Source organism: Pogoniulus pusillus, chromosome 13, assembly GCF_015220805.1.
Source record: "Pogoniulus pusillus isolate bPogPus1 chromosome 13, bPogPus1.pri, whole genome shotgun sequence".
Lineage (NCBI taxonomy): Eukaryota > Metazoa > Chordata > Aves > Piciformes > Lybiidae > Pogoniulus > Pogoniulus pusillus.
In genome coordinates, this window is record NC_087276.1 from 16,626,418 (window position 1) to 16,644,639 (window position 18,222).

At 59.0% G+C, this 18,222-nt stretch overlaps 1 protein-coding gene and 1 long non-coding RNA gene across 8 annotated transcripts in view; one reads left to right on the forward strand and one right to left on the reverse strand.

The window, feature by feature from the left end:
* The window catches only part of CAPN15 (calpain 15), a 62,996-nt gene extending 46,080 nt beyond the window's left edge, over positions 1-16,916 (reverse strand). For 2 of the 7 annotated variants that reach the window (XM_064153154.1, XM_064153152.1), the window contains exons 1-2: positions 16,383-16,518; positions 8,417-8,763 (exon numbers count right to left, since the gene is read on the reverse strand). The gene's annotated coding sequence lies outside the window, so the exon portion shown is untranslated. Of the gene's footprint in view, positions 1-500; positions 607-5,650; positions 5,692-8,144; positions 8,326-8,416; positions 8,764-16,382; positions 16,519-16,721 lie in introns of those variants that run through there. The other 5 variants (XM_064153148.1, XM_064153147.1, XM_064153150.1 and 2 more) reach the window with 5 other exon arrangements.
* On the forward strand, positions 16,387-17,286 carry LOC135180592 (uncharacterized). Its single transcript, XR_010304497.1, has 2 exons — positions 16,387-16,740; positions 17,055-17,286. It is a non-coding gene; the product is annotated as an uncharacterized LOC135180592 (long non-coding RNA).
* Positions 17,287-18,222: the final 936 nt, after the last annotated feature.

The window sequence follows — 18,222 nt, forward strand, 5'->3', positions numbered from 1 at the left end:
GCTTTGCTCTCAGCTTAACACGGGAACCTGCCTGCATTAGGCCATTAGCTGGAGGATGTTAACTGCTCTGTGGTGATCTCTTGCAGCGGTGGACTAACAAAATCAAGCTGAAAGGGAAGCCCTTGGAACACCATTTCCCCCACCTGGGTTTCCTTGCTTTAATTGCTCTAACTGCCTGCTGTGCCTCAGCCAACACCTCCCCGCTGCCTGCCCAGCAGCAAGGCTGCCCCGGCTTCTGCAGATCCAAGCCAAAGTGGATCCCTGGCGCTTCCCCTCTCATTTCCTGCTACTCGAGCAGTTAATTGGTACCAAATCTGATTTTTCTGGCTAAATGAAAGCCATCTGATGGCAGGAGAAGAGTGCTGCCAAGCATCGAGAGCTCGAGCGGAGCTGCGGGCAGGAGTTGTCCCCACACTGCTGCCCCGTCCTGTGAGCTGCTCCAAAGGCATGGGGGGGGCACAACTAAGACTGTTGCTAGAAGAACAAACTCTGCCTCTCACCTCAAGGCTTGAACTCCTCCATCAGAGAGTAAATAAAGGTAGGATGGGCAGAAAGAGCCCTGTGCAGTTCATGGCAGGCTGAGGGAAGCAGAAGGCAGGATGCTCACTTCATTAAAAGCCATCTTCCTCCTCCAGCAGAGCCAAATAAAGCAGTTCCACAGCCTGCTCAGAGATCACCTCCTCAGCTGACTCTCCAGCTGGAAAAGCAGAATCATTTGCTTCCTCCTCCTCCTCTCCATGGGTGAGCCAGTTCCAGCTCACCCCCAGAGGTGAGAGACATCCCTGCTGGCTCCGTGCGTGGGGCTCATGCCTCAGCACGGCCTCCTTCACAGCTCCAGACACAGCTCTGCGGGGAGAGGAGAGGCTGGAAGGCTGCTCTGAGTGCTGGGCTAAAGAATCACACAACTTTAGAGGCTGGAAGGGACCTCCAGAGGTCATCCAGTCCAACCCCCCTGCCAAGCAGGATCCCCCAGGGTAGTCTGCACAGGAATGCATCCAGATGGGTTTGGGAAGCCTCCAGAGAAGGAGACTCCACAACCTCTCTGGGCAGCCTGCTCCAGGTCACTGTCACCCTCACTGTGAAGAAGTTTCTCCTCATATGGAGCTCAAACCTTCTCTGTTCCAGTTTGCAGCTGCTGCTCCTTGGCTTATTGCTGTGCACCACCCAAAAGAGCTTGGCCCCAGCCACCTGCCCCCCACCCCTCAGGTGTTTGTACACATGGATCAGATCTCCTCTCAGCCTTCTCTTCTCCAGACTAAGCAGGCCCAGGGCTCTCAGTCTCTCTCCACAGGGGAGATGCTCAAGTGTCCCACTCATCCTCATGGCTCTCTGTGGACCCTCTCCAGCAGGTCTCTGTCTCTCCTGAACTGGGAAGACCCAATCTGGACACAGTATTGCAGGTGTGGCCTCAGCAGGGCAGAGCAGAGGGGCAGGAGAACCTCCCTAGCCCTGCTGGACACACTTCTCCTGATGCCCCCAGGATGCCATCTGCTCTCTTGGCCACAAGGGCACATTGCTGGCCCGTGGCATCTATAAATAGGTGGAGGATAACCTGGCTAAGCTGGAGCCATCTCCAAGGCTGTCTGGGCTAAGTGGGCTGCCTGGCTGCCAGTGCTGGGCAAAATCAGCTTGCTCAGGGCAAAGCAGCAAATCCTTCCCTTCAGAGTCACTGCCACAGCAGCTGAGGTCAGCCAATGAACAAACAATATCTGGGGGTGGGGAGCGTGGGCAGAATCCCCTCCCCGTGCTGCTGCTCTCCCTGCTCTGGCTGCAGCCAGCACACAGCTGGGCAGTTTGGCACCGAGATGCTGGAGAGGGGCAGGGATGCTGGAGAGAAGCAGGCTTCAGCTGTGGATGGGGAACATCCTGCCAAGAGCTGCTCTGCCTTGGTAGGAGGGAGCAGGATTTTCCTCCTAATTATTAAAGCACTGCTTCCACCTCTCTCATCGAGAGAGGAAGCAGCAATGTGAGCAGACTGAAGTGTCTGGAGAAGGGTGGATCTCACCCATGGAAATGAACAGTTGAAGCCCCTCAGGGAGATGCTGAGTTTGGGTTTTCTGCCCCTTGCAGCTGCGTCAATTACCGACTTCCAGCCCCTGCTGTTTAACTGCTCCTAAAATACTGGTCCCAAAATAACCCCAGACTGCATCTTGCCACCTCCAAGGCACCCACAGCTACTTTCCCTGACCTCTGCCTTCCTCAAGCCATCCCCCACCACCACCCAGAAGCAGGCACTTACAGTGGGACCAGGATGGCAAAGCTTTCCCCATGGAGGTTCCTCCTGCCAGCAGACAGATCCTGTTGACTCTTTGGGCCCCAGCTCCTCTGTCACACAACCTAAAGTGCAGCAGGCAGGAAGGGTGGGGATCTGGGGCTGCCCAACCCCCTTTCCTTCCCTCTGGCTTCAAAGTAGTTTTTAGCTCTGAAGAGAGAAAAGCTCTTCAAGCTCCTCCAGGTCAACCATTCCCGAGCTCTGCCCATGCTGGGGCTGAGCCACGGCCCTCAGCACCACAACTCTGCTTCTTGGAAACACCTCCAGGGCAGCCTGGGCCAGGGCTTGAGAACCCTTCCAGTGAAGAAGTTTCTTCTTGTGTCCAACCTAACCCTCCCCTGGCACAATTTGAGACCATTTCCTCTCCCCCTGTCACTTGTTTCTAGGGAGCAGAGCCCAACCCTCACCTGGCTGCAGCCTCCTCTCAGGGAGCTGTAGAGAGCAATGAGCTCTGCCCTCAGCCTCCTCTTCTCCAGCCTCAACACCCCCAGCTCCCTCAACTGCTCTTCCCCAGCCCTCTTCTCCAGGCCCTTCCCCAGCTTTGCTGCCCTTCTCTGGACCTCCTCCAGCAACTCAATGTCCTTCTGGAAGTGAAGGGCCCAAACCTGAGCCCAGGATTTAAGCTGTGTCCTCCCCAGTGCCCAGTCCAGGGTCACAATCCCTGCCCTGCTCTTGCTGCCCACACCATTGCTGATCCAGGCCAGGCTGCTCTTAGCCTCCTTGTCCATCTGGGCACCCCCTGGCTCATTTTCAGCTGCTGTTGACAGAAAATGGAGAGAAAGGCAAAAGCTTGCCCAGCCAAAGCTTTGTCGTGGAGCAGCAGCAGGGCTGAGAGCTGAGCCAAGTGCTGTGGCCCCCCAGGAAACGCAGGGCCCTGGAAACTGCCCCTGAGCTACTCCCCAAGGCACGATGTGAAAACAGCAGTGGAGTGTTGCCTGCAGAGGTGTCAGGGGGTGCAGTCAGCTGCCTGCAAGCAGATGTGAGGCTGGGCTGCTGCTGAAGTAAAGAGAAGATTTAACCTGCACTCCAAGAAGCAGCCCAGAGCAGGACCTCACAGCAGCTTCCTGCTGTGCTTTAGCAGAGAGCAGGAAAGCAGCACAGCAATCTGGGCACCAACAGCAGCATGCAAAGGCAACCTCAAGCACCTTCACCTTCTGTCAGCTGCCTGGAAACTGGTTCTGGGCCATCTTTAACACAGAAGAAACTCAAAGACAGCAGCTGAATTGGACTGAGCTGCATTCAATGTCCACCACTGACTCTCCCCAAGAGAGCCAATGGCACCCTAGGGCACAGCAAGAAAAGTGTGGCCAGCAGGGCAAGGAAGGTTCTCCTGACCCTCTGCTCTGCCCTGCTGAGACCACACCTGCAATACTGTGTCCAGTTTGGGGCTCCCCAGTTCAGGAGAGACAGAGACCTGCTGGAGAGAGTCCAAAGGAGAGCTAATGTGATGGTGAAGCTATGAAGATGGTGAGCTCTGAAGAAAGCCTGAGAGCCCTGGGGCTGTTTGGTCTGGAGCAGAGAAGGCTGAGATGGGGTCTGACCACTGTCTATAAATATCTTGCAGGGGCAAGAAGAAGGGGGTAGGCTCTTGTCAGTGCTGCCAGTGATAGGACAAGGGGCAATGGACACAAACTGGCACCCAGGAGGTTCCATCTGAACAGGAGCTGTTTGTTGTGAGGGTGCTGGAGCCTGGAGCAGGCTGTCCAGAGAGGTTGTGGAGCCTCCCTCTCTGCAGACTTTCAAGCCCCACCTGGATGTGTTCCTGTGTGACCTTCTTTAGGTGCCTCTTGCCTTGGCAGGGGGGTTGGAACGGATGAACTCCAGAGGTCACTTCCAACCCCTGGCACGCTGTGATTCTGTGACCTCCTCCTGCCTGTGTTTGTAACCCTGGGAGCAGAGTGGTGCCCTCCTGCTCAGCCCCTCCAGCCACCAGGCAGCAGCTCCCACAGGCGAGCACCAGGCAGCGCTTCCCAGTTTGCCACCGCCGTGTGGTGGGTTTACTGGGAAGCAGCAGAAGTGGAGCAGACAGACGTGTGGGCCTCCTGCCAGCAGGCATGGCTCTGGAGTAACACATACACTCTGAGCTCCCTCTTGTTTTCATCCTCCCCTCCAAAGGTTTTGCTCCTCTCTGCCTTGCTCAGCAGCAATAAACCAGGTTTTTAGTTTTCCTCCCCTTTCTCACTTCCAGCAGAGTGTTGATTGGTAAACAGCAGATCCTCCTGTCTGAGGCTCTGCCAGCCTGTGCAGAACAGAACTGTTGTTATTGCACATTCCCAGCTAGAGAGAAACATGAAGAAAGTGCCACGAGGAAGCGCCAGGCACTGCCTCTTCAATCCCTCCCTTTAGCAGCTTCACCTTGACTCAGCTGTTTCTGCCCTCCTGAAGGGGCCACCGTGGTGCAGGCAGCAAGCACAAGCACTCTAAAATAGGACAGAAGGGACAGGAGTACCAGAGGTGCTCTCTTCTACCTGCAAGTGTTGAATCACAGAATCAAATAATGGCTCAGATTGGAAAGGACCCCAGAGATCATCTCCTACAGCCCCCTGCCATGAGCAGGGACACCTCCCAGCAAGACGTGGTTGCCCAGGGCCTCATCCAGCCTGGCCCTGAACATCTCCCTGAGCAGCCTGTGTCAGACTCTCAGCACCCTCACACTCAACAACTTCTTCTTCAGCTCCACTTAACCCCATTCTCCAAACCATTCCCCCTTGTCCTGGCTCAGACACCCTCAGCAAAAGTCCTCTGCAGCCTTCCTGCAGGATCCCTTCAGGCACTGGCAGGCAGCTCTGAGGTCTTCCTGGAGCCTTCTCCAGACTGCACACCCCCAGCTCCCTCAGCCTGTGCTCACAGCAGAGCTGCTGCAGCTCTTGGACCATCTTTGTGGCCTCCTCTGGCCTCACTCCAGCAGCTCTGAGTCCTCCTCCTGCTGGGGACAGCAGCACTGGAAGCAGGATTGGAGTTGGGGTCTCAGCAGAGCCAAGGGCCACAATCCCCTCTCTTGCCCTCTGCTCACACTCCTCTGCCTGCAACCTAGGATACAGTTTGCCTTTTGGGCTTTTCTTTTTGCCAACCTGTGCAGCTCAGAACTCCTCCTGCACTTCAAACACTCAGAAAAGCACAACACAGAAATAAACAGGCCCAGCAAAACACAACCTCCTAACAAAAAAAGGCAACAAAGGAAAAAAAAACAAAGCAACTTCCAAGACAGTTCTCAGGACAAATCTGCATCCAGAGGCAGGAGCAGTGCAGGACACAAAGGTGACAGCAAACCAGGGCAGGAAAAATAAATGTGCAAGTCATCTCCCATCTGCAGTGCCACCAAGACAATAAAGCAGCCCAGCAAAAGTGGATACAGGAGGTCAGAAGAAGGTTTCTAACCTTTCAAAGAGCAGATCTCTGGCCCAGCTGCTCCAGAAGCACTGAGGAGAAACAGGCAGAGAGTTAGTTCCAACAACAAAGTCCTGAGCTGCACAAGGTCACTGCCTTCAGCAGGGGGACACTGGACTGGGTGATCCAGGATGCTGCTCACCATCACTCACAAACTCGATTTGGAGGGGTGCAGGTGCCCAGGCCTGGCACAAACACCCAAAAGGACAACAGGGATTGGCATCCTGCCAAGCTGATGGAGAGGGCAGCAGAGATGCAGCCAGCACTAGGGGGGTCTCGCACCCAGTGAAAACTCAGGGCACAGGCTTGGAAAACAGAGTCTGGAGCAGGAGATGTCCCCTGAGCCTGCTGCCCCCTGACTCTGCAGCCACATCTCTCCTTCTAAACACAGCAAAGCTGTCACCTGTCATAGAATCACAGAATGGGTCGGGTTGGAAGGAACCTCCAGACGTCATCTGGTCCAATCCCCTTGTAGGCTGCTCAGAGCCCTGTCCCAGCCTCATCTTGAACATCTTCAAGCATGAGGCCTCAACCACCTCCCTGCTGCAGTGTCCAGCAGCCTCCTGCTGCAGAACTTGTTCCTCACATCCAATCTCAATCTGCTCTGCTCTCATTTCAAACCATTGCCCTGTCCCTGTCCCTGCAGGCCTTTGGAATCAGTCCCTCTGCAGCCTGCTTGCAGCCCCTTCAGGTACTGGCAGGATGCTCTGAGGTCTCCCAGGAGCCTTCTCTTTTGCAGGCTGAACATCCCCAGCTCCATCAGCCAGCTGCAAGGGGCTGCCAGGCTTCACTGCACTGCCCTGGCCAGAGCCACACAAGGACAGCAACACCTGAAGGGCTCCTCCTCCCATTTCCTGGCTGTCAGCAAGCACCATGGCCTCATGGCCACCCAAATGGCCTGAATTTAGACACACAGAATTCTAGATGGGTTGGGTTAGAAAGAACCTTCAAGATCATCCAGTGCCAAACCCCTGCCATAGGCAGGGACACCTCCCACCAGCTCAAGGCCTCATCCAGTCTGACCTTGAACACCTCCAGGGAGGTTGTGGATCACAGAATCACAGAATGTGATCATAAATCACATTCTGTGATCCACAACCTCCCAGAGCAAGCCTGTGCCAGGCTCTCCCCACCATCACTGCAAACAATTTCCTCTTCAGCTCCACTCTCAACCCCCCCTCCTCAAGCTTCCATGCACTCCCTCTAAGACCATGCTGAAACCATCACATGCCTGACTGTGCCTCAGACACAGAGCAGAAGCAGGAGAAGCCTGAGAGCCAGCAGTGGCTTTTGCCATTTCCAGCACAACCACCCAGCAGACAGAAGCAGCAACAGCACTGAACATGGCCCAGGAGGCTGCTGAGAACACAGGACAAGTGGGACAGGAAAGTCAGAGACAGCTGAGCAGACAGGTCCTCTTCTAGCACAGCTCAAACTCATGGAGAAGGACCACACCACTGCTCCCCTCTCTGCACCTCCAGAGGTGCATGGCACCTTGAGACACCTTGAGCCAGTGGTGGCCTCTTGACCATCTGTCAGCATCCTGCAGCCAAAGAGGAGATGCCCTTCCAGCAGTTCCTCTCAAACACCTTGGAGCTGCACCCAGCTGCCCCCTGTGCTGCTACAGACCCCACCAGGCTCTGCTTGCCACGTGGAAAGGCTGGGCAAGGGGTGCACAGACCCTCAGTGGCACTGCCTAGACACTCCAAGGCTGTAGGGCCATCTCCTTGGCCCTCCCACAGCACAAAGCTCAGCTGACAGCTGCTTGGTGACAGTCAGCATGCCAAGTGCAGAGTGATCATGGCCTGACCTCACTGCAGGGTCAGAGAGCCCTGCAGATCTTCTGCTGAGACTGGCCAAAGCCACACACAGACACCAGCTAGCCCAGGCAGAGTGGTTCCCACACAGCACCTCAGAGCCCACCTGATCACCCCCAAAGGCCTGGCCAGTGCCACCTCAGCCTGGCTCATCTGAATGCAAGGACACTGCCAGCAGACGCTCTTCTGCAGAGGCCAGCCCAGGTGGAGGCCAAAGGTACAAGCTCAGAGTGGCTTCCCCACACCTTGCCCTGTCTCTGCAGGGAAGGCTGGGAGGCAGGAGGCCAAAAGCAGCCCAGTCACATAAGGGACACCACAGCCACCTCCCTGCCCCCACCCTGAGCGGGCAACACAAGGCAGAACATCTTAGATTCCTTTCTCTCTCTGCCCTTGCACAGCCTGAGAGCTCCTGAAAGATGTCACAATTTCTCTTCCACTCTTCCAGTTTCTCTTTCAGCACAAGAAAAGCAGCAGGCACCAGTACCCCCCAGCCACAAGGGCAAAAGGCCTTCACAGAGACACTGGGGGGAGGGCAACACTCAGAGGGGGAACCGAAGCAAGCAAGGCAGAGGAGAAGCGGGGTGCCCATGCTCACACACCAAAGGTCTGCTTCCTTTCAGCCCCTGCCAGCCCAGCCCAGTCCCACTGGCAATAGAAAAGCCTCTCACCCAACACAGCTTCTGCCCTGCAGGTGCAGTGCCCAGCTGGAGCGAGGTCAGCCTGGTGTGCCCGGGATGCAGCGGCCGCTGTTGGCACCAGCTGAGCAGCCTGGCTGGAGGAGCATGCTAGAAGGTCTCTGCACAGGGCTGCTGGGAGCACACCAAGCCTGCTGGAAGGAGCTGCCCCAGGCTGGGGAACAGAGAGTAAAAGCAAAGGCAGGTAAGAACAAAGAGCTGGCAAGAGCCTGGGGGGAGCAGCGTGGCACCGGCACCCAACCAACCTCACATGGTGAGTCCCTCAGTCAGCGTCGCACAAACCACAGCTCCCAGGGGGCTTCCCACAGCATCCAGCTGGCTCCTGCCTGCAGTCAGGAACTGATCTGCTTTGGGCTCCACTCAGCTTCTTTGCTCCTGGTGTCAGCAGCTTTGCTGGTGACTTGATAGTGGAGTCTCCACTGCTGGCCTCAGTCTCTCTGCTGCCGACGGCTGCTTGGCATTCTCGGGCAGGCTGCGGTGGTACCAGGCACAGCAGGACGGTCAGGAGCAGGCTTCTGGACAGCTCCCCACGATCACCAGCAGTACAGGGTGTCCCAGGGGCTGTGGATGTCTGGAGGGGCGCACTGCCTGCCTGTTCAAACAGAGAGCAGCTGTTAACCACTGGGCACGGCTGGAGCACTGCACTGCTGGCACTGACAGCTCCTGCAAATCCAAAAGCCTCTCTGATTGTGGTAGCCATGTCCACCCCACCCCAAAAAGCACCACCTTGGAGGATTTGCCCCAGCAAACCTCCCTCTCCTGAGCCATCTTCCTTTACCCCTTCATACTTATGCTCTCCAAAAAACCCTCTGATGCAGTTCCTGCTTTACCCAAGTGCTGTTTCCTTCGGGACAGGCTTTTGGCAGCTGGAACCCACCAGAAGCTGGCCCACAGCTATTTGCCCCCCCAGCACACTGCCATCTTCTCTGGTTTAGATAAGGAGAGATGAGACAAAGTGTCAGCCAGAGTAGGTCACTGAGCCTCTGTGGGAGCAGAGCAGGAGCAGCCCCAGGATGGACTGGCCCTATCCACAGCCACACCCTGGTCCCTCTGGGGCAGGCTGTGCTGAGTTCACCAAGAGCTTTGCTCTTCCAGCACAGTACCACTGACATTTCAGCCATGGTGAGCACCTGGATGAGTGCTGCTGACCAAAGCAGCAAAGGGAGGCTGTGGTGGAGAGGGGAGGAGGGAGCACTGCAGATAAGGGACTGCTGGAGGCCCAGCCTGATCCTTTTAGCCCAAGGGCTGCTACAGCACTGCCTGCAGAGAACTCCAGCCCCACAGCATCTCAGAGCCACTCAGACATGGGATCTCAGAATCCAGGCATGGCTGGGGTTGGAAGTGACCTCTGGAGATCACCCAGCCCAAGCCCCTGCCAAAGCAGGGCACCCACAGCAGCTTGCCCAGCAGCACAGTGCCCAGCTGCCCTTGGAAGCTCTCCACACAAGGAGACTCCACAGCCTCTCTGGGCAGCCTGCTCCAGGCCTCCAGCACCCTCACAACAACCAGCTTTCTCCTGCTGCTCAGATGGAACCTCCTGGCTGCCACTTTGTGCCCAGTGCCCCTTGTCCTGTCCCTGGGCACCACTGACAAGAGTCTGGCCCCACATGAGCTGCTTCCAGTCGCTGGGAAACCTCAGGAGCACCAAGGGGAGAGCAACACAAACAGCAGAGGGATGAGCACCCACTACCACTTTCCTAAGCCTCCACAGCACCACCTCACTTCTCGTGCAGGAGGTGCCTGGGCAGGGCTGCGTTGCTGCTCCACAGCCAGCAGCTGAGAAGGAAGCCTCTGGACTCTGCTGAATCCCAGAGCCTGCCCCAGCTCGGCCTGCTGGCCCCAGCACAAACTGGACAGCAAGATCTTGACCTGCAGAGCACAGCTCAGAGAGAGGGAGGACACAGCCCAGCACACAATGACCCTCATGCTGTGTTCCCACCTCTGAAGAGCAGCACAAAGGTGGGGGAGTTAACCTGCAGTAAAGCCACCCCAGACACTGCTCCTCTGCAAATGTTTTTGTTGCAGGAGCAGAAGGGCCTGCTGCTGGCAGAAGGACAGCACAGACTGGAAAGCTGCCTGTGATGTCTTCAGGAAACCCACCCATAGAATGGTTTGGGTTGGAAAAAGCCTCCAAGCTCAGCCAGTCCAACCAGCAACCCAGCACCACCATGGTCACCAAACCCTGGCCCCAAGTGCCATGGCCACAGGTTTCTTCAACACCTCCATGCATGGGGACTCCACCACCTCCCTGGGCAGCCTGTGCCAGTCCCTGACCACTCTTGCAGCCCAGGAATTTTTCCTCCTCTCCAACCTAACCCTCCCCTGGCACAATTTCAGGCCATTGCCTCTTGTCCTATCACCTGAGACTACGGAGCAGAGCCCAACCCCCAGCTGGCTGCAGCCTCCTCTCAGGGAGCTGTAGAAAGCAATGAGCTCTGCCCTCAGCCTCCTCTTCTCCAGGCTGCACACCCCCAGCTCCCTGAGCTGCTCCTCCCCAGCCCTCTTCTCCAGTCCCTTCCCCAGCTTTTGTTCATCTGGGCTGGCACTGAGAACAAGGCACTGAAAGGGAAACTGGAAATGCAGCTGGGTGATGGCACAGCAGGGGCACAACAGCTTTGTATAAGGTCTTGGGTATTTGCTGTACCAAAGTAAACTCAGAAATGCAGCACTGCCTCCAGTTCTGGGGTCCACAACACAAGAAGGACCTGGAGCTGCTGGAGAGGGTCCAGGGAAGACCACAAAGATGATCAGAGGCTGGAGAACCTCTGCTGTGGGGACAGGCTGAGAGAGTTGGGGCTGTTCAGCCTGGAGAAGGGAAGGCTCCAGGGAGACCTGAGAGCAGCCTTCCAGTACCTGAAGGGGCTCCAGAAGAGCTGGGGAGGGACTTTGGACAAGGGCTGTCCCAAGACAAGGGACAATGGCTTTCAGCTGGGAGAGGGGAGACAGAGTGGAGAGGAGGAAGGAATTGTTTGCAGTGAGGGTGGGGAGGCACTGGCACAGGTTGCTCAGGGAGGTTGTGGATCACAGAATCACATTCCACAGATCCACAGCCTCCCTGGAGGTGTTGAAGTCCAGGCTGGATGATGCCTTGAGCAACCTGCGGTGGTGGGAGGTGTCCCTGCCTATGGCAGGGGCTTGGCAGTGGATGATCTTGAAGGTCCTCTCCAACCCAAACCAATCTGGGATTCTATGGATGCATAAAGGGCTTCAGAAGGAAATGTATCCCCATGAGCATGGGCAGACACTGGAATCATCTCCCAGAGGCAGCAGAGGATTCCTCTATGCTGGGCAGTCTGAAGACTCAGCTTTCCAGGCTGCTGGGCAGGCTCATTTCAACTGCATTGTGACCTAGAAAGGCTATACCAGGTGGTCCTTGGTGTCCCCTCCAGCCTGGCATCCTGTGACTCTGTGCCTAGAGTAAAAGGCCAGCTTGGCCTCCCTCCCAGGGGGCACTCAGCTCCCTGCCCTGCTACTGCTGCTGGAGCCCAGGGTAGGCATGGAGCAGTGCAGGAGGGGCAGGGCCAGCAAAGCTTTCCACGAGCACTCATCAGAGCCCTCACTGCTGGCAGAGTGCAGGGGCAGGCCTTTGTCAGAGGAGCATAGATCCAGCTCCAAGCCTGGTTTTTAATGTGTGAACCTAAAGACTCAGCCTCAGTATTTAGAAAGCAATGTTGATCGGCTCCAGCTGGTAAAAAACAGCCTCATGCTCCCTCCAGTGATTTTCTTTTCAAGCAGGCAGGCTACAGCACAATAGGAAACAGCAGCAGTTATGCACTCAACCTCCAGAAGCCCAACGGGACAATTCCAGCAGCCTTCCAAGCCTTCCTGAGCTATCTGTGGGAGTCAGGCTGAAAAGCCCCCCCGGAGCCATTGAGCAGGCTCCAAGGTCCTGCTAATTGCATAGCCAGGAAGGGATGAGCTGGGCTGGCAAATGCTGCCTGCCCCAGCAGCAGCACCAGGCTGTGCCATGCAAAGGCAGGGAAACAATTGCTCTTTCTGCTGCTGACACATGGCTCTGGATCTGATTTCCTTGTCAGGGCTCCCCCCTTCTCCCTCCTGCCCAAGCAGCAGGGCAGCAGTAGGTTGGGTTTTGTGTTCCAGAGCAAGAGGGAGCAGCACACAAAAATCCTTCCTCGTCTCTGACACCACCAAATGCCAGCAAATTTGGGAACCCCACTTCATGGAACCCCAGCTTGAGGGGGCTGGGAGGGACCTCTGCAGATCATCCACTCCAACCCCCCTGCCAACACAGGGGCACACAGGAACTCATCCAGATAGGTCTTGAAAGTCTCCACACAAGGACACTCCACAGCCTCTCTGGGCAGCCTGCTCCAGGCCTCCAGCACCCTCACATCAAATAACTTTCTCCTGCTCTTCAGATGGAACCTCCTGGGTGCCAGTTTCGGTCCACTCCCCCTTGTCCTGGCCCTGGGCACCACTGACAAGAGCTTGGCCCATTCTTCTTGCCCCCCACCCTTCAGACATTTATAAAGATCAATAAGGTCCCCTCTCAGCCTTCTCCTCTCCACCCTAACCAGCCCCAAGGCTCTCAGCCTCTCTTCTCACCAGCCAGCCCCAGAGCTGCCAGTGCACAGGGAAGGGAGCTGTGAAGGCAAGAGTTAAATGTTTCTCCTGTGCAGGCAACAGCCTTTCAGCCTCCCCTGGCCTCCTCAGCTGCCACTGCTAAGTGTCAGGCAAGTGACAACACCCAAATAGCAACGAGGACACGACAGGAATTCAGCAGCTCCCTGCTCCTTCCTGCCTGGTCTGCGCACAGTGGCTTGGGGAGGGCTGCAGCCACAGGCAGGGTCCCAGAGCCAGCAGCCAGGCTCAGACAGGGACGGGCAGATGCAGCAGACTCCCGGGAGCAGGCAGCCAGCACATCCCTCTCCCCACAGTGGGATTATGAGGAGGAGGAAGCCTGTGACTCACCTGTCCCACCCGCATAAGCAGCTTTGCCAAGGCTGCACTGTGCATGACCTCTCCCAGGGCTCCAAGAGGCAGCAGCTTGGCTCTTCACAAGTTTCCTCCCTGCACTGCAAGCCTGGAGAGTGCCAGCTGGGCACCGAAGCCTGGAACACAAACCAGCCTCCCCTCTTCCTGCCTCCTCAGGCAGGCACAGCCCCTGACTCCAGCCTGCCCCTGCTCCACATAGTCCCTGGCTGGGAGAAACGGCACAGGATCTGCTCCTTCCCAGCCCCCTCTGATCACAGCAAGGCTCGGAACCCACCCAGGAGTGAGCCAAAGCCTGGCTCCAGGTGACCTGGGGAAGGAGGAAAAAGCCTTTCTGCCAGCTGCACCCAAGAGCAACCACTGTCCCCAGCAGTGATGCCAGCACAGCCACATCCACGCACGCTGGGTACCGCCTGGCCCCGCTCTCAGGGCCTCAGTGCCACGGCTGTGAACATGGCAAGCTCCCACCAAAGCTGAGAGGTGGATGGCAGCAGCCTGCTCTCCAGGAGATAAAGCTACTCGTGCTCAGCTGGCTGAAGCAGCACCGGCGCCCAGGCACAGCCTCTGCACAGCCTCTGCACAGCCAGGCATACTCAGAGCAAAGACAAAGGGACAGGGACACCAGGAGAGCTGGGGTGGGTGGCAAATCTGTGCCTCTCACCAGGCCATGCCAGCCTCTCCAGGGCATCACAGAATGCTGGAATCCCACCATGGTAGGGGCAGGAAGGGAACTCTGGAGAGCAACTAGTCTAACCTGGAGATGTGGAGATCACCCAGCCCAACTCCCTGCCAAAGCAGGGCACCCACAGCAGCTTGCCCAGCAGCACAGTGCCCAGCTGCCCTTGGAAGCTCTCCACACAAGGACACTCCACAGCCTCTCTGGGCAGCCTGCTCCAGGCCTCCAGCACCCTCACAACAAACAACTTTCTCCTTCTGCTCAGATGAAACCTCCTGGCTGCCACTTTGTGCCCACTGCTCCTTGTCCTGTCCCTGGGCACCACTGACAAGAGCCTGGCCCCAGCCTCTTGCTCCCCACAGTTCCTTTAGCTCTTGCTGAACATTGTTCAGATGCTCTCTGGGGCTGCTCTTCTGCAGGCTCTCAGCCTTTGCTCCTCCCAGAGCTGCTCCAGGCCCCTCAGCAGCTTTGCAGCCTCCCCTGGCCTCTCTCCAGCAGCTCTGTCTCTGCTGAACCAGGGAGCCCGGAGCTGCACACAGGGCTCCAGCTGCAGCCTCGCTCGGACAGAGCAGTGTGGGAAGCAGTCACCCAGCCTGGCCACTACTGCAGGGGCAGCTCCGAGCCCGGGCAGGTCGCTGGCTCTTTTTATGTGCAACTTTAGCAGCTCTACATTCTCTTTGCACCTTTACTCCAATCCAGAGAGCAGGAGGCCGTGCCCATGCCTCAGGGTCCAGCAGGCAATGCAGCAGCAGGCTGAAGGAGGCCGCTTTGCTCCCTGCCAAAGCAGCGGGGCTTAGCAAGGGCGGCAAGTCCCATCACACTGCCAAAGGCTCTCCAGCCCTCCAACTCCACCCGGGCAAGGGAGCAATGCTTGGTCTTGCTTTCTGCCTTCCAACTCTTCAAGCTTTGGACACAAACAAAAGCTGATGCAACTTCAGAGCAGCTCACCAAGCACTGGTGATTTGAATCATGCCTCTCTGACACAGGTTAGGTGACCGCAGCTTGCTCCTCAGGCACAGCTCAGCCCCGGGCTGGCTCACTCAGAGACACAATCCCTGTCTGGGCAGCAGTGGGACTCAAGAAAGGGCCACACAAAAGCCACCAGCAGACTGGCAGCATCGCAGGCATTGGTCTGCCACCAGGCCAGCCTCCCACCAACATTTCTGCTCTGGCTGAGGGAAGGTGGCAGCATGCATGGGGGTACAACTCAGTGCCAGGTGCTGGATGCTCCAAGCCTGGCAAAATCAGTGTTCAGACCCACTAAGCTTGGGTTCTCCAGCACCTCAGCTCCTTCTAAACCCATCTGCTGGTCTCCAAGACCTCCTGACCGCTCCGCAGCGGCGCTCCACAGTCCACGCATGGAGAGCCCAGACAGTGCCCACTAAGCACTTCTCAGATAACCTCCTGTCTGACCACGCAAAGCCACCCAGCCGCATCCCGGCGCTGCCGGCCCGCAGAGCGCCGAGCACCGGTGGAGGTTCCCATCGGAACAGCTGCCGGGAGGAAACAACCTGACATTTCCAGCACAACGTGCACATTGTTCCATCTCCCCCAGCAGCTCACCAGATGACCACCCCAAAACATGCGTTTCCTGCTGGGCGAGGCGGGGAGGGCTGCACCCCAGAAGCAGGAGCAGGCTGCTGGGGAAATGGAGAGGCTGGGCAGCGGGCAGAGCCCGCTCCAGCCACGCTAACCGAGGTCTGCACCCAGGATCTGGAGGCTGCCGTGGTGACAACTGCAGCTGGGCTGACATATCAGCAGGCAGATCCCGGGGTCCTGATGAGGCATGGGGGCCCTAACAGCCCTAGAGGACCCGAACAGGAGAGCCTGCCAAACGATGCCGAAGGGCAAACTAGCAAACGCTTCAGGAACTCTGCACAAAGCCCCTCTCAGTCCCCAGAAGATAGGTTTCTAACCTGGAGGATAGAGTGCAGAGCTCAAGGACAGGCGTCCCTGGTTCTCTGGGTGGCTCTGCCGTGGTCCAGCCCCGGAGCTCAGGGTTACCGTGCCCGCTAACTGCCGCGACTGAGACTTACCTGCCCGGGAAGAGAACCGGGGGGTTCCACCTCCCGGTGCCCGGAGCAGAGCTCAGTGCCCAGGGCTCGGTGCAGGCAGGTCAGGCATTGCAGCGCGGGGATTCGCGAAGTCTCTCCGTGCCCCACGGCTGCTGCACCACCCTCCAGGTCGGCAAAGCCCCGCCGGGGCTGAGGGACCAGGGGGGCAGCCTCAGCCCTCGAGTCTCCTCGGACCCCGAGTGAGGCACCCCAACAGCCACAGACGCCCGAAGAGGCGGGGGATTCCCGGCAACCGGACCCCGTCGCCGGCCCGCACCTCCCCGGTCTCCAGGCCCCGCTCCCGTCGCCCCCTCCCCGGGCAGCCGGGCTCGGGCCCACCGGCAACAGGTGGTGCGGGGCGACCCGGGGGAGACCGGGGCCCAACCGGAGGCTCCTGCCGGGAGAACGGCAACCCGGCTGCGCGAGTGGGAGCCGCGGCCCGCAGGACTGCGGCGAGAGGCCCCGGGCGGCGCGTCCCCGCCTCCCCCGCGATGCCGGAGGCCCCCGCCGCCCCCCGCCGCCGCTTACCTGGGGATGGAGGCGGCCGCGCTGCTGCTCGCGTCCCTCCCCGGTCCCGTACTTTCCCGCGGGCAGAGCAACTTCCACCCCCTCCCTCCTGCCTGCCCGCCCGCCGCGGCGCCCGGCCGCTCCGCCGGCGCCTTCCTCCCGCTTCGCCGCCGGCCCGGCCTGCCCCGGAGTCCCCGAGCCCGCCCTTACGCCGCCGCCGTGGCGTAGAGCTCCATCCCGGCCCCCGGGCGCTACGCCGCGCAAACAGCGCACAGCCCGTCGTGAATAGCGCCGAGGAACTACAAGCCCCGAGGGGCGCCGCGCGGAGGAAGCGGAAGGCGGCGGCCGAAAGGAGCGCACCGGGAGCGGCGGTTCGAGGGTAGGGCGAGGCCCGGCGGGGTGTCTTCAGCGGGCAAGGGCACGGTGCGAGCGGCGAGAGACGGCGGCGAAGCGCACCGGGGGCGAGGAGCTGCACCGGGAGCGAGAACTACCGCTCCCAGCACGCTTGGCGGCAGGCGGGCGGGCGGCCGGGAGAGCGCCCCCGCCTGGCCGGAGGCGGTGCCGTTCCCGCAGGCTCTGGCGGGCGCCGGGGGTCGGCGCCTGCGGGCCCTGGCTGGGCCTCGGCTCCGCCGCCGCTCGGGGCCACGGGCGCGGAGGAGAGGCTGCAAGGTGCTGAGCAGCTTCTCCTTCCAGGCGGAGTGAACTCCCGAACGTGTCCCGGTGGCGCGGGGTCGACGGCGGCTGAGGGAGCTGGAGGACGAGAGCGCGGCCGTGCCCGGCGCGGGCAGCGCAGCGCCGGGGCTGAGCGGAGCCTTCTCGGCCTCGCCACTGCGCGGGCGGCCTAGGAAGGAGAGGCGAACCCGGCTAATTACAGTAGAACCCGGCTAATTACAGCTCCTAATGGCCTGGCACGGCATGAAACGAACCTGCGGCTGGCACCGAGTCGCCTCGTTCCTCCAGGCCATGCTCCAGCTTCAGATCCAGGAGCCGTGCCAGCAGCGAGACCAGGGCACGGCCGTGCAGTGCCCACAGCCTGGCTGGCTCTCCCCAGGGGCGTCCCCACGCAGGGCACGGCCGTGCAGTGCCCACAGCCTGGCTGGCTCTCCCCAGGGGCGTCCCCACGCAGGGCACGGCCGTGCAGTGCCCACAGCCTGGCTGGCTCTCCCCAGAGGTGTCATCATCTGCTGCTGCCCTGCTGGGGTGGAGGCAGCTGGGGCCTGTGCACCCACAAAGCCTCAACATCCACAACCCTCCATGCTCATGGAGACCCCAAATCCTGGGTTCAGTTCTGAGCTACTCACTCCCAGGAGGACACTGAGGGGCTGGAGGAGGTCCAGAGAAGGGCAGCAGAGCTGGGGAAGGGTCTGGAGAGCGGGGCTGAGGAGGAGCAGTGAGGGAGCTGGGGGTGTGCAGCCTGGAGAAGAGGAGGCTGAGGGCAGAGCTCACTGCTCTCTACAGCTCCCTGAGAGGAGGCTGCAGCCAGCTGGGGGTTGGGCTCTGCTCCCAGAGGGCAAACATCAGGACAATAGGAAATGGCCTCAAGCTGTGCCAGGGGAGCTTTAGGTTGGCTGTGAGGAACAATTTTCTTCTCCTTGAGGGTTGCTGAGGCCTGGCTCAGGCTGCCCAGGACAGTAGTGGTGTCCCCATGCCTGGAAGGGTTTCAGAGCCATGAAGAAGTGGTGCTGAGGGCCGGGGCTCAGTGACAGCCTGGCAGTGCTGGGTTAATGTTGAACTTCATCATCTTCCACTCTAAACAGTCGTGTCAGGCTGTGACATCCCCACCCAGCCTCCTGCTTGCACTCACCTGTTGAAGAAGCCACTTCATGCCCTCCCGCCCCACTGAAACGAGACATGGGAGCAG